We start from the raw sequence: 12,123 nt of genomic DNA on the forward strand, positions 1-12,123 counted from the left end.
AGATAATCCAGAAAATAACCTTAGCAGACATTGTAATAATTGTGATTAATATGCTGAAGAAAAAAAGAGAAAGATGGACACAAAATGAATGAGAATTTTTACCAGAGATTTAGACATTATATATAAGCAAAAGCCATAGCTTATAACTGAAAAATATGTATGTGAAATTAAGAACAAGATGGATGGGTTTAAGAAAGGATTGGATAGACTAAGATTATTGAACTGGTCAATGGAAAATGTCCACAGTATAACACAGAGAAAACCAAGAATAGAAAAGAACAGGAGAGACACGTGGGACTTACCCAAAGTTCCCGGTATATGTGCAGTTAGAGTCCAAATAGAAGGGAATAAAAATGGAACAGAGGGAAGTGGAGTTGCCGCCACCGCCGCCGCAGATTCCGGAGCCGGGGTAGCTGCTGCCGTCGCCGCCAGTGCAGCCGCCGCCGCTGCCGCCTGAGGAGTGGGCTTGGGAAGGAAGCGGTCACCGCGCTCGGAGCTTCGCTCACAAGCGTCTTTTCCTCCTGTTGCCCTCCCCCGGGAACGACCATGGATAAAAGTGAGCTGGTACAGAAGGCCAAACTTGCCGAGCAGGCCGAGCGGTATGACGACATGGCCGCAGCCATGAAGGCCGTCACGGAACAGGGGCACGAACTCTCCAACGAGGAGAGAAATCTGCTCTCTGTCGCCTACAAGAACGTGGTGGGCGCCCGCTGCTCCTCCTGGCGCGTCATCTCCAGCATTGAGCAGAAAACAGAGAGGAATGAGAAGCAGCAGCAGATGGGCAAAGAGTACCGGGAGAAGATGGAGGCCGAGCTGCAGGACATCTGCAATGACGTTCTGGAGCTGTTGGACAAATCTCTTATTCCCAATGCTACACAACCGGAAAGCAAGGTGTTCTACTTGAAAATGAAAGGCGATTATTTTAGATATCTTTCTGAGGTGGCATCTGGGGATAATAAACAAACCACTGTGTCGAACTCCCAGCAGGCTTACCAGAAAGCGTTTGAAATTAGTAAGAAAGAAATGCAGCCTACACACCCAATTCGACTTGGCCTGGCACTGAATTTCTCAGTCTTCTACTATGAGATTCTAAACTCTCCTGAAAAGGCTTGCAGCCTGGCAAAAACGGCATTCGATGAAGCAATTGCTGAGTTGGATACGCTGAACGAGGAGTCTTACAAAGATAGCACCCTGATCATGCAGCTGCTTAGGGACAATCTCACTCTGTGGACGTCGGAAAACCAGGGAGATGAAGGAGATGCTGGGGAGGGAGAGAACTAATGTCTGTTGTGCTTCGTGATCTGTTCAGTGTCACTCTGTACCCTCCACATATATCCCTTTGTGCGATTAAAAAAACAAACAAACAAACAAAAAAGTCCTACGGTGACTTTCAATTTTTCATAGCCTCAGCCTAGCAAAATGGTCCATGGGATAAACAGCTGGTGTGTGTATCTAAAACTCAGATTGGTCACATAAATGCCACGGCATTCTGAAGTTTTGATTTTGATTAACATTGACAGGATTACTGTGTGCTGAATTTTTTTTTAAACTGAACACTGTGATTATGGGATTTTGTAACTTAGCAGAACTCTTACTGGTAGAAAAACTAGACCTAAATTATGTGTAACTTTTTGGAAAGTTTAAACTGATAATCAAATTAGTCACGGAAATAACAGTTTCATTGTAAAGTTGTACAGAAAGTTATAGAGATTATATTGTGACGCTGGGACGCAGAGTGAGACCCCTTCCTGTGACAGCAACTCACAGTAGTTCTGCCTGTTTTGGGGGGGGAAGTACAGACACTTGGCCAGTTTGAGCTGTTGCCACTCAAAAGTTCATGACTGCAGATGTCCACAGTGTCTTCCTCTCCGTAAACTCGAAGCCTAAAATGGAAACTCTTTGTGGCAGATAATTGGGTTTTGACACCGTGAAAAGGCCCAGTGCTCCTAGACCCTGTGACTAACACCCCTTTCCCACAGCCATCTTACTGATTTGCAACTTGGGCTCCATTAGTGGAATCTGTTTTCCTTGTAACCAAGACCTAAAGAAGAGAAAAGCCGTGTATCTTATGAATGGCCTTATCTGTTTCCTGGGTAATACCTTTCAGAGTCATGTTCTGTAGAGATTGCCTTTCACTTAAGAAGTACTCAAGTCTTTGGGTGCTTCCTAGCTTGGGGCTTTTAAATTTTGAAATCGAGACATTCTTCCCACTGTCCTATTTGACTGTTGACCTTGGTTTTTCTTTTCCCTCTTGAAGTGTCTGTCCTGCTTCTTTACATTTTTGTTCCTTTTCAGTTCTGTTGCTGTCTTCTGTTTGTTGTTGAACACCATAGGGGCAGGGCGGGGGCCTGGAGGGGGTAAGCGAAGATGGCAAGCACTTTGGTCCGCAGGCCTCACTTCAGGGGAGTTGAGAAGAGCCAGCACATAGTTCTGGCTTCCTCTGATTTCTCAGCACGCTCGTTGCTCTTCAGTCAGACTGAGATCTGAGTCAAAAAAGTGTTTTTAAATACTCATGATTTCTCCCTGTGTTGCAGCCAGCCCTGATAATGCTTGTTAGTACCTGTCACCAGCTCTCCCAAGTGTGCTCCTTCAGCCAAGTTCACAGACCTGTTTGAACAAGGCACTATAATGCAGGGAAGTTGCATGAACACCACAGTGGGGAGAGTCCAGAATAGCCAGGCCTACCAGTCTCACAGTACCCCCTCTCCCTTGAACATTCCATGTAGCCGTAGTGTCCGCCTGTTTGTCCATCTGCTGAAATGAGAAAAGAAACATTCATGCACTGATTTAAAACCCAAAAAAAGGAAAAACAAAACAAAACAAAACAAAACAAAAATAAACCCTCCCCCCTTTCTAGCTGAACAAAAATGTGCAGTTAATACTTGGCGCTTGAAAATGCAGTAGTGAATGTGGAATGAGCCTGTCTGTATATCTGGTAGCTCTTTCTTGCTTCATTTTTCCTTACCAGTATTCTGCCTCACATTTGCTTCTGTGACGGTTATATTGCCTAGCAAGCACTCCTGTGGTTGTGAAAATAGTATAGCAAAAAAAAAAAAAAAAAAAAAAAAAAAAAAAAAGAAAAGAAAAGAAAAATCCCCGGTTATTGATGTACTAGATTTGTGTATGTCTTTTAAACAGTTCTAGTTTCCACCTTAACACGGAATAATCAGGAAAAGTGTAAAAATTCAAAAGTGAAATAAAAAATTTTATCAGTTAAAAAAAAATGGAACAGAAAAAAATATTCAAGGAGATTGTTTATCTGTAAACATTTCTTAGGTTTAAAAAATATAGCAATGTTATCAGCAAAATGGCAAAGTAGAAAGTCCCAAGGACTGATTTCTACATATAACACACACCAAGACACACTGACACACACATGCTCATGTCAGAAGTTGTATGAATCAATTCATAAGAGCTCTGAAAACAGTAAAAGTTTGTAGAAACCAAGCAATAGTCATCTAACCCTATCCCTTGCCTGACCTGGTAATAGTCTTGGTCTTAAGCTGGTAGCAACCTGGTTCCCAATTTTCTCCTTAAATTAGAGGAAAAGACTTTTTTCCCAAGTAATTTCATACATCTGCTATACCCAAAAGGCTGATGCAAGGCATTCATTCCCATCTTGCATAACTTGTAACACAAGCAGGAAAAGTAATGGGAACTGTTTGTAAAATCTAGGAGAACTATACTCACAGATGCCTGGAGCAAGAGATTACAAGTGGAGATATAGAATAAACCATCTAAGGCCTAGAGAAGCTGGGTTGTGACTCTTTTGGAAATTAGGATATTCAAAAGCAACCACATATAAGGGGAGAAATTAGAAAACCATGTCCATGCCCAGAAAAGATGTATGCTTAGAAAGGATCTGAGAGCACCTTAAGCTTTCAGTAGGGTGAAAAATAAAACAGAAAAATAAACAGAGAATCAATATTGTGTGGGACAGTCTCAACCAAGCCAGCGTAAGAATTATGGGAGTCCTAGGAAAAGACAAGAGAGATAAAGGGATAGAAAGAGCATTTGAAGAAATGATGTAAAAAAATTTCCAAATTGGATTAAAGACATAAATAATGTAAGCCTAAGAAGTTCAACAAACTCCATGTTGAATAAACCCGAAGATAGTCACACTGAAACACACTAATGAAGTTATCAAAAAACAAAGGCTAAGAGAGAAAGCTGCAAGAGAGAAATGAGTGATCATATGCAAGGGATCCTCAGGAAGATTGCCAGGCAATTTCATATGAGAAACCTTGGAGATCTGAAGGCTGTGGGATGGTATGTTCAGAGAGCCAAAAGAAGAACGCTGTCAACTGAGAATTCTGTAACCAGCAAAATTGTCCTTCATTTTTGAGGGAACAATTAAAGAAATTAGACACTTTCAGATAAACAAAATCTGATAAAATCCCTGACCACAGACCTCACCACAAAAAATAGTATATCCGGGGTGCCTGGGTGGCTCAGTGGGTTGAAGCCTCTGCCTTCGGCTCAGGTCATGATCCCAGGGTCCTGGGATCGAGCCCCGCGTTGGGCTCTCTGCTCAGCAGGGAGCCTGCTTCCTCCTCTCTCTCTGTCTGCCTCTCTGCCTGCTTGTGATCTCTGTCTGTCAAATAAATAAATAAAATCTTTAAAAAAAATAGTATATCCTTCAGATGGAAATAAAACAACATTAGACAGCAAGTAGAACCCATAGGAAGATATAAATATCTCTGGTGAAGGTAAATACATGAGCAAATACAAAGCTCACTTTGCTGAAAATCAAGGAAACCTGAAATGCCAAAACATCCTGGAAAAGAGGGACAAAACTGGCAGGCGCCCATTTCCTGATTTTGAAACGTATTCTACACCTGCAGTAATCACAGCAACATGGTATTGGAATAAAGATGGAAATACAAATGAATGGACTAGAGAGCCCAGAAATAAACTCATACATGTATTGTAAAATTATTTTTAGCACGGTGCCAAAACCATTCAATGGGGGAGAAAACAGTCTTTTGAGGAAATGGTCCTGGGAAAACTGGATACCTATATGGTAAAGGATGAGTTTGAGTTCTGACCTAATACCATATACAGACATTAGTTTGGAATGTATCAGAGGCCTAAATGTAAAGGCTAACATTATAAAAGTCATAAAGGAAAACATAAGGAAAAGTCTTCATGACTTTGGATTTGGTACTTCAGGGAGAAGGACACCAAAGCCATGGGCAAGAAGAGAAAATTAATTCGACCTCATCAAATTTAAAAACTTTGTGCATCAAAGACATTAGCAAGAGTGGGGAAAATAGCATAGAATGGGAGAAAACATTTTCAAATGATATATTTGATAAGAGGTTAATATCCAGAATATACAAATATTACAACTCAAGAATAAAAAAACGAAGAGCCCCAATTTAAAAAAAAAAAAAAAAAAGGGCAAGGACTTGAACAGACCCTTCACCAGTGAAGATACACAAATAGCCAAAAAGCACATGAAAAAGGCTCAAATTACTCATTATTGGAGAAATGCAAGGCAAAACCCAATGTGATGCCACTTCACACTCAGTGGGGTGGCTATTCTCAAAAACGCTGAAGACAACAAGCTTCGGTAAGGACATGGAGGACCAGAAGTCCATGTGTACTTTCAAATGGCACAGCTGCTGTGTGAAATTGTTAGTTCCTCAAAAAGCTGGATGATAGGATCTAGCAATTCCAATTCTAGGTATTCACCATCCCCTCCCCAAATGGAGAGCAATGACTCAGACAGGTACTCATACACCAACATTCACAGCAGTATTACTATTCACGGTAGCCAAGAGCTGAAAACAACACAAGTGTCCATCAATAGAGGAATGCATGAATAGATACGGTGTCTGCATACAATGGAATATTATTCAGTCTTAAAAAAGAATAAAATCTTGACACACGCTCTGTATGTGACCCTCAAATATATCACGGATATTACGGTAAGTGTAATGAGCCAAATACAAAAGAACAAATATTACATGAATCTGCTTATGGGATGTACCAAGAATAACTAAGTGCATAGAGACAAAAAGCGGGAAAAAGGTTACCTCAGGCTGAGGGAAGGGGGAAATGGCGAATTGCTGCTTAATGGGTGTGGAGTGTCCTGAATGAAGAGAAAGTTCTGGAAATGGGTCATGGTGATTAACATTATAAAAGTTAATGCTTCTAAATTGTACAATTAAAAATGGTTAACAGCATGCCTAGATGGCTCAGTCAGTTAAGTGTCCAACTCTTGAGCTCAGTTCAGGTCTTGATCTCAGGACTGTGAGTTCAAGTCCTGTGTTGGGCTCTATGCTGGGTGTGGAGTCTACTTTAAAAAAAATAATTAAAATGGCAGATGTTATAGTAAATGGTAAAATGGTATGTGTCATGTATATTTGGCCATAATAAAAAATACATGATTTAGAAATAATATATAGGATTTATATCTCTACTAAGGTTATGTGAAATTAATACCTATTATTTTACTTAACTGAATAATTAGTCTTTCACAATAGACCAAATGATGCTGGTGTTTGTAATATTTCTTGAAATTAGCATTCTTATTTTGTAATTACTAAAGCTGTAAGATTTTTTTTTCCTCAAATGAATCCAGGAATGATTTTTGAAATGTCTATCATGAAAACATGATGATAATTACATCCAAAACTTTTAACCATTTCTTAGTAAATATTATGATTGAAGTAATCAACAAACCCCCAAACTGAGAGTTATAAGTAAAAATATTTTTGAAGAATCATATAGCTTGGAAGTATTAAAAATAGCAATAATAAAATGCCAAAAAACACACTTGGTAGAAAGAATCTCCCCCAAAATATTGATAGCATGTAAAACTTGACATGGTAAGAAGTTTTATTTGGTAAAATATGGACAGATAACAAAAATATTTTTGACAAAGTTGTAATGTTTAAGATCTTGGATAGTTGCATTTAGTTAACAACTGTGTGCAAAACAAAATACACATTGACATAAGATAGACTTAGTAAACTTTGAACAGTAAATCAAGTTTTTTTCTGAAGTATTAATTAAGGAATAGGAACCACTGAAAATACATTTAGTAAAAAAAAGTTTAGAAATTGGAAAGGTTTTATCTATAGCATCAAGGAAGATGGTATTAATTAGGTGAATATTTTAATGAGACTCAAATTTGAGATAATTTTGATTAAAGTTTTGTATGCTTGTCATAAATGTGGAAGCAGCATGTTCAACACATGAATTGCATCAAAATGGCAGTAACAAAACTTTGGAGCCAAGACATCTTATAATATCAGGTTTTCTGATATTTTGCCTTAAATTTTGGAAGCCTTTCATGCTTCTCTGAGAAGCAGAGACAGACAATAATACACTTGCTTTTTAAACCTGTGCCTAGCTCTGAGGGCAAGAAAAGCATTTAGTTTCAGGAAAAAAAATGCAGTTTACCAATTTTCTTTCCCTTAACAATCTTTTCAATTCCCCAAAGATCCGTATTATCATCTGTCCTCAATAAATTACTGTGAGATGATCTCAACTGAATTTCTATGTATTTCTCTAAGTTTGAAGAACTCTAGGAGAATAATTGCTATTATAGAAATGATATGATAAGGTATATCTTAAAATGTAATTCTGAATCTCACAAATTATATAATCTCAATAAATTATTACAACTTCTCGATCCTCTAAGTCTTCATCTGGTTCACAGATGGAGCAACACTTCCCTCACACTTTAATGTGAAGATTAAATAGAACATGATTTGTAAGTTGCATGGCACATCAAATTACTTCATAAATCACCAGCTGTCTTTCTTCCAATAAGAAGAATTGTGGACCAAAGCCAGGTCATCAGTTTTTTATCTAGGTAAACTTCTGTTCAGTTTCACATTCAAATATCTTTATATTCATATTCCCAATTCACATTTAACAGATCTCATTGTTTAGTTACATTGCATCTTACATGCCTGACTCTCATTCAGGTGGGCTGTTTGAAGCAACAGGGCAAGTCAGATTGCGAGTTCAAGGGGCTTTTGTCATTAGGACCCATGAGTCAAGGAGGGAGGCAAGGCTCATGCCAGCAGAATGGGTTGTCCTGTCAGCATGGAGGATCCTGGTTAAATTGGGGAAGTGTAGGGATCCAACACAGCTTGAAGAGCTCGGGTATCTTACTGTCTCCTTTGATTGCCACATAGTCATGTAACAAACTATTAGCAGAATTGTCTAATCCAAGGTTACTAGCTAAAGCAGAGTTTTATCTCAGAGGGTTTTTTATATTTATATTTTATATATATGTGTGTGTGAGTGTGGGTGGGTGGGTGGGTGTGTATGTGTGGTTTGTTTTGTTTTGTTTATGTACGTGTTTTTTAAATTCCTAAGCATAGGATAGAACACATAAAAGAATATGGGCAGTGAGAAATACAATTATCACACTTCTTAGGAAAAGAGTTTTCTGAAAGGAATTGTGTGGATTGGTGGCTATTTTTCTTGAGTGGCAAGACTCTGGATGCTAAGAGTAGCTTCAACAACATCAGGTATCAACAAAAATGTGACATTAATGAGTGAACGATCATGATAAGTAATTCCTTTTTCATAGTTCCAAAAAGTTTCTAGTGGAAGCATATTCCAGAGGAGGGTATTATCACAACACACTAGAGATCAGAAATGACAACTGAAGGGTAATAAAATTCAGGAGGAAGAGCAAGGAAAATTAAGCCTGCAGACTGGAGTGTGGTTTTTAGCTGTGCCGCCTAAGGTCAGTCTCAAACATACTGGCTGACTTTCCTCATTTGACTAAGAAGGGAATTAGAGCACATTCAGTTTGCAAACTCAAATTATTTTAAGTTTCAGGCAGGTTAAAATAAATAATGTTTAGTTCTTTGACAGCCAAGATACATCTTCACAATGATAGAAAAGGCCAATTTCCACACCTATGTCAGGACTTGGAAATGGCTGGCAGGGTCTTGCCTGGTTCTTGCACAGATGAAATGAACTCAGAATATGTGTGTGTGTGTATGTGTGTGTGCGCATATGTGTGCATGCAAACTTGCATAGCTAATTAAAATATATTCCAAGACATTGCATTTTATGATGGAATATTCTTTAGGGTGAATTCGAGGTTTAAAATTCCATGAATTTTTTTAAATTTATTTTTTATTTTCAGCATAGCAGTATTCATTATTTTTGCACCACACCCAGTGCTCCATGCAATCTGTGCCCTCTATAATACCCACCACCTGGTAAACCGACCTCCCACTCCCCACCCCTTCAAACCCCTCAGATTGTTTTCCATAGTCTCTCATGGTTCACCTCCCCTTCCAATTTCCCCCAACTCCCTTCTCCTCTCTATCTCCCCATGTCCTCCATGCTATTTGTTATGCTCCACAAATAAGTGAAACCATATGATAATTGACTCTCTCTGCTTGACTTCTTTCACTCAGCATAATCTCTCCCAGTCCTGTCCATGTTGCTACAAAAGTTGGGTATTCATCCTTTCTGATGGAGGCATAATACTCCATAGTGTATATGGACCACATCTTCCTTATCCATTCGTCCATCGAAGGGCATCTTGGTTCTTTCCACAGTTTGGTGACTGTGGCCATTGCTGCTATAAACATTGGGGTACAGATGGCCTTTCTTTTCACTACATCTGTATCTTTGGGGTAAATACCTAGGAGTGCAATGGCAGGGTTATAGGGAAGTTCTATTTTTAATTTCATGAGGAATCTCCACACTGTTCTCCAAAGAGGCTGCACCAACTTGCATTCCCACCAACAGTGTAAGAGGATTCCCCTTTCTCCACATCCCCTGATTTTTTAACTTTTCTTTAACGAAAACATCTTTACCAAAGGAGTTTGAAGTTGACTCCTCCTGCTTCTGGTTTCACAACTCTTTCTACAGTTTTACCTCTTAAATGAAAAAGATAATGCACAGAAATTGAAGAAGTTTTGAAATAGCTGTTCCTCTCCTGTGCCCCCCAAAATCGGGATCAGTGTGAACATTATTGCACCTGATTTTATTTCATTTTCTAAGAATTATTTTTTAAATCAATTTTGAAGAATATAATTCACATATCATAAAATCCTCCCACATAAAGTGCACATTTAATTTTTTAGTGAATTAGCAGAGTTGTGCATTTCCACCGGTTATATAATTTTAGAGTATTTCCCACCAAAAAGAAGTTCCATATAATGAGCAGCCTTTCCCTGTCTCCCAGCACTCACACTACTTAGCCTCTGTTTCCACAGATTTGCCTATTCTGGAAATTTCGTATGAATGGAATCCTACGAGATGTAGGGTCTGGTTTTGCTGTGGTCTGCATCTTTCACTAGTGTCATGTTTCAGGTCCATCCACACTGTGGCATGTGTTACTACTTCATTCCTTTTTATTGTGGAACAAGATTCCTCCATATGTGTGTACCATATTGTATCCATTCAACGTTCATGAGTTTACGGGCATATCGGATATTTCCACTTTTTGGCCATGTGGATAATGCTGCTTTGAGTTTGGAGAGATCATTGTACAGAGATTTCTTGAGTTTCTACTACGTACAAGCACAACAAGCTAAACAGTGAGAATACGAAAAGCCATAACCCTGTCCTCCTGTGCCCACAAACTACTGTCTAACAGCTAACAGGTAAGTGGAAAAGTAACCCACACACAAAAAAAACTGTGATGCACAGAGAGCTTCAAAAGAAACAGACCAGGTTTGAAAGAAAGTCATTGAAGAATCCCACTTTAATGAGATCCAAGAGGGAGCTAAGTCATGCAAAGGCTCAGGGAAGAACATTGTGGGTGGGGGTGCGTGAATGATAATGGAATAACGTATCGCTGGGAAGAGCCCGATTTCTCTGCGAAACTAAAAGATGGGCATCCCTGACAACAGCTGAGGGAAAGGAAGACGAGCATCACAGGTAAGTGGAGACAAAGCTGCGGAGATGTTTCCGCCCGAGGAATTGATCTACGTCACATTCTCAATTAAATAAGAAATCTTGGAGGGATTCTTGACAGGGAACAAGACCACCTTGCTTACATTTTAAATAATCTCTCTGTTGTCCTTGGAAAACCTGTTCGGGGTATCTGAGAGAAGAACTGGACAGACAAGTTAGTAGGAATCTATTACAATCTCCGAGTGAGAGATGAGAGGGGCTTGATTCCAGAGAAGCCAGTGGGTACGGAAAGTGCAGACATTGGGATTTGCTTTGGATTGGGGGAAAGAGGGTCACAGCAGTGGCATCCAATGGCCCCTCATCTATCCGCACTCTTCTGTGGCCCCTCTCTGACTCTGGACTTGGCCAGCTGACATGTTGTGAACAACAAGATATTGTCAAGTGCGATGCAGACAAGGACTTGGAATGTACCTTCTCCGTGGTGTTTGCCCTTTCTTGCTGCCCTTAGACTGCCACGGGAAGAAGCCAAAGCTGGCCTTGCAGATGATTGGGCCATATATAGCAGATACAGGCTGTCATAGCTTGGGTACCACCAGACACTAGCCAACCCCCCAGCTAATGCTGCCACTGGAGTGCATTCTGCAAGGCCAAGAGAAGAGCCATGCAGTTGCATCTGGCCCAAACTGCTGACCTATGGAACTGTGAGCTAACGAAGTGTTTGTTTCCTTAAGCTACGAAGTTTTGGGGTCATTTTTTACACAGCTGGGTAACTGATAGTGAGAAAGAATTAGCTGACAGTATAGATACATCTGGGGAAATAATGAGCCAAATATATTACAGAAGTTTCTGCCTGAGTGGCTGGGTTGACGGTTTAACATCTGGAAGTGGGAATGGGAACAGGGAACAGGGCTAGGGGGATCAAAGGTGTGGATTTAGACATGTTAATTCTTACATAGTTACAACCTGCAGATATAAATTAGGAAAGTTGCAGGATAAAGTTGGCAGGCTAAAAGACTGAAAAATAAGCTTATTTTGCTTACTTATGTTTTTGTAAGCCTATATTTAAAAATGCATTTTAGAAGAAAATTTTCATTGTTTTCTTTTTAATTTTTTTTATGGGCTACCTATTAGTTTTTTGTGAACAGCAGTGTATGATTTGAAAAATGGCAAGCAGTCCAATCCCTTGACTTTACAAAGGATTACCAATGCTGGAGAAGTGGAGTAACTCATGTGAGGTCACATAACTCGTTACTGAAATTCTTGACCCACAAG

General features: G+C 39.5%; 1 pseudogene across 1 annotated transcript; it reads left to right on the forward strand.

Annotated features, from left to right (window-relative positions):
- The first annotated feature begins 365 nt into the window (after window positions 1-365).
- On the forward strand, window positions 366-3,192 carry LOC309859146 (14-3-3 protein beta/alpha pseudogene; annotated as a pseudogene). Its single transcript has one exon. The product of its transcript is annotated as a 14-3-3 protein beta/alpha pseudogene (transcript).
- The last annotated feature ends 8,931 nt before the right edge of the window (window positions 3,193-12,123 follow it).

Source organism: Mustela nivalis (genome assembly GCF_964662115.1).
Source record: "Mustela nivalis genome assembly, chromosome: 2".
Taxonomy (NCBI): domain Eukaryota; kingdom Metazoa; phylum Chordata; class Mammalia; order Carnivora; family Mustelidae; genus Mustela; species Mustela nivalis.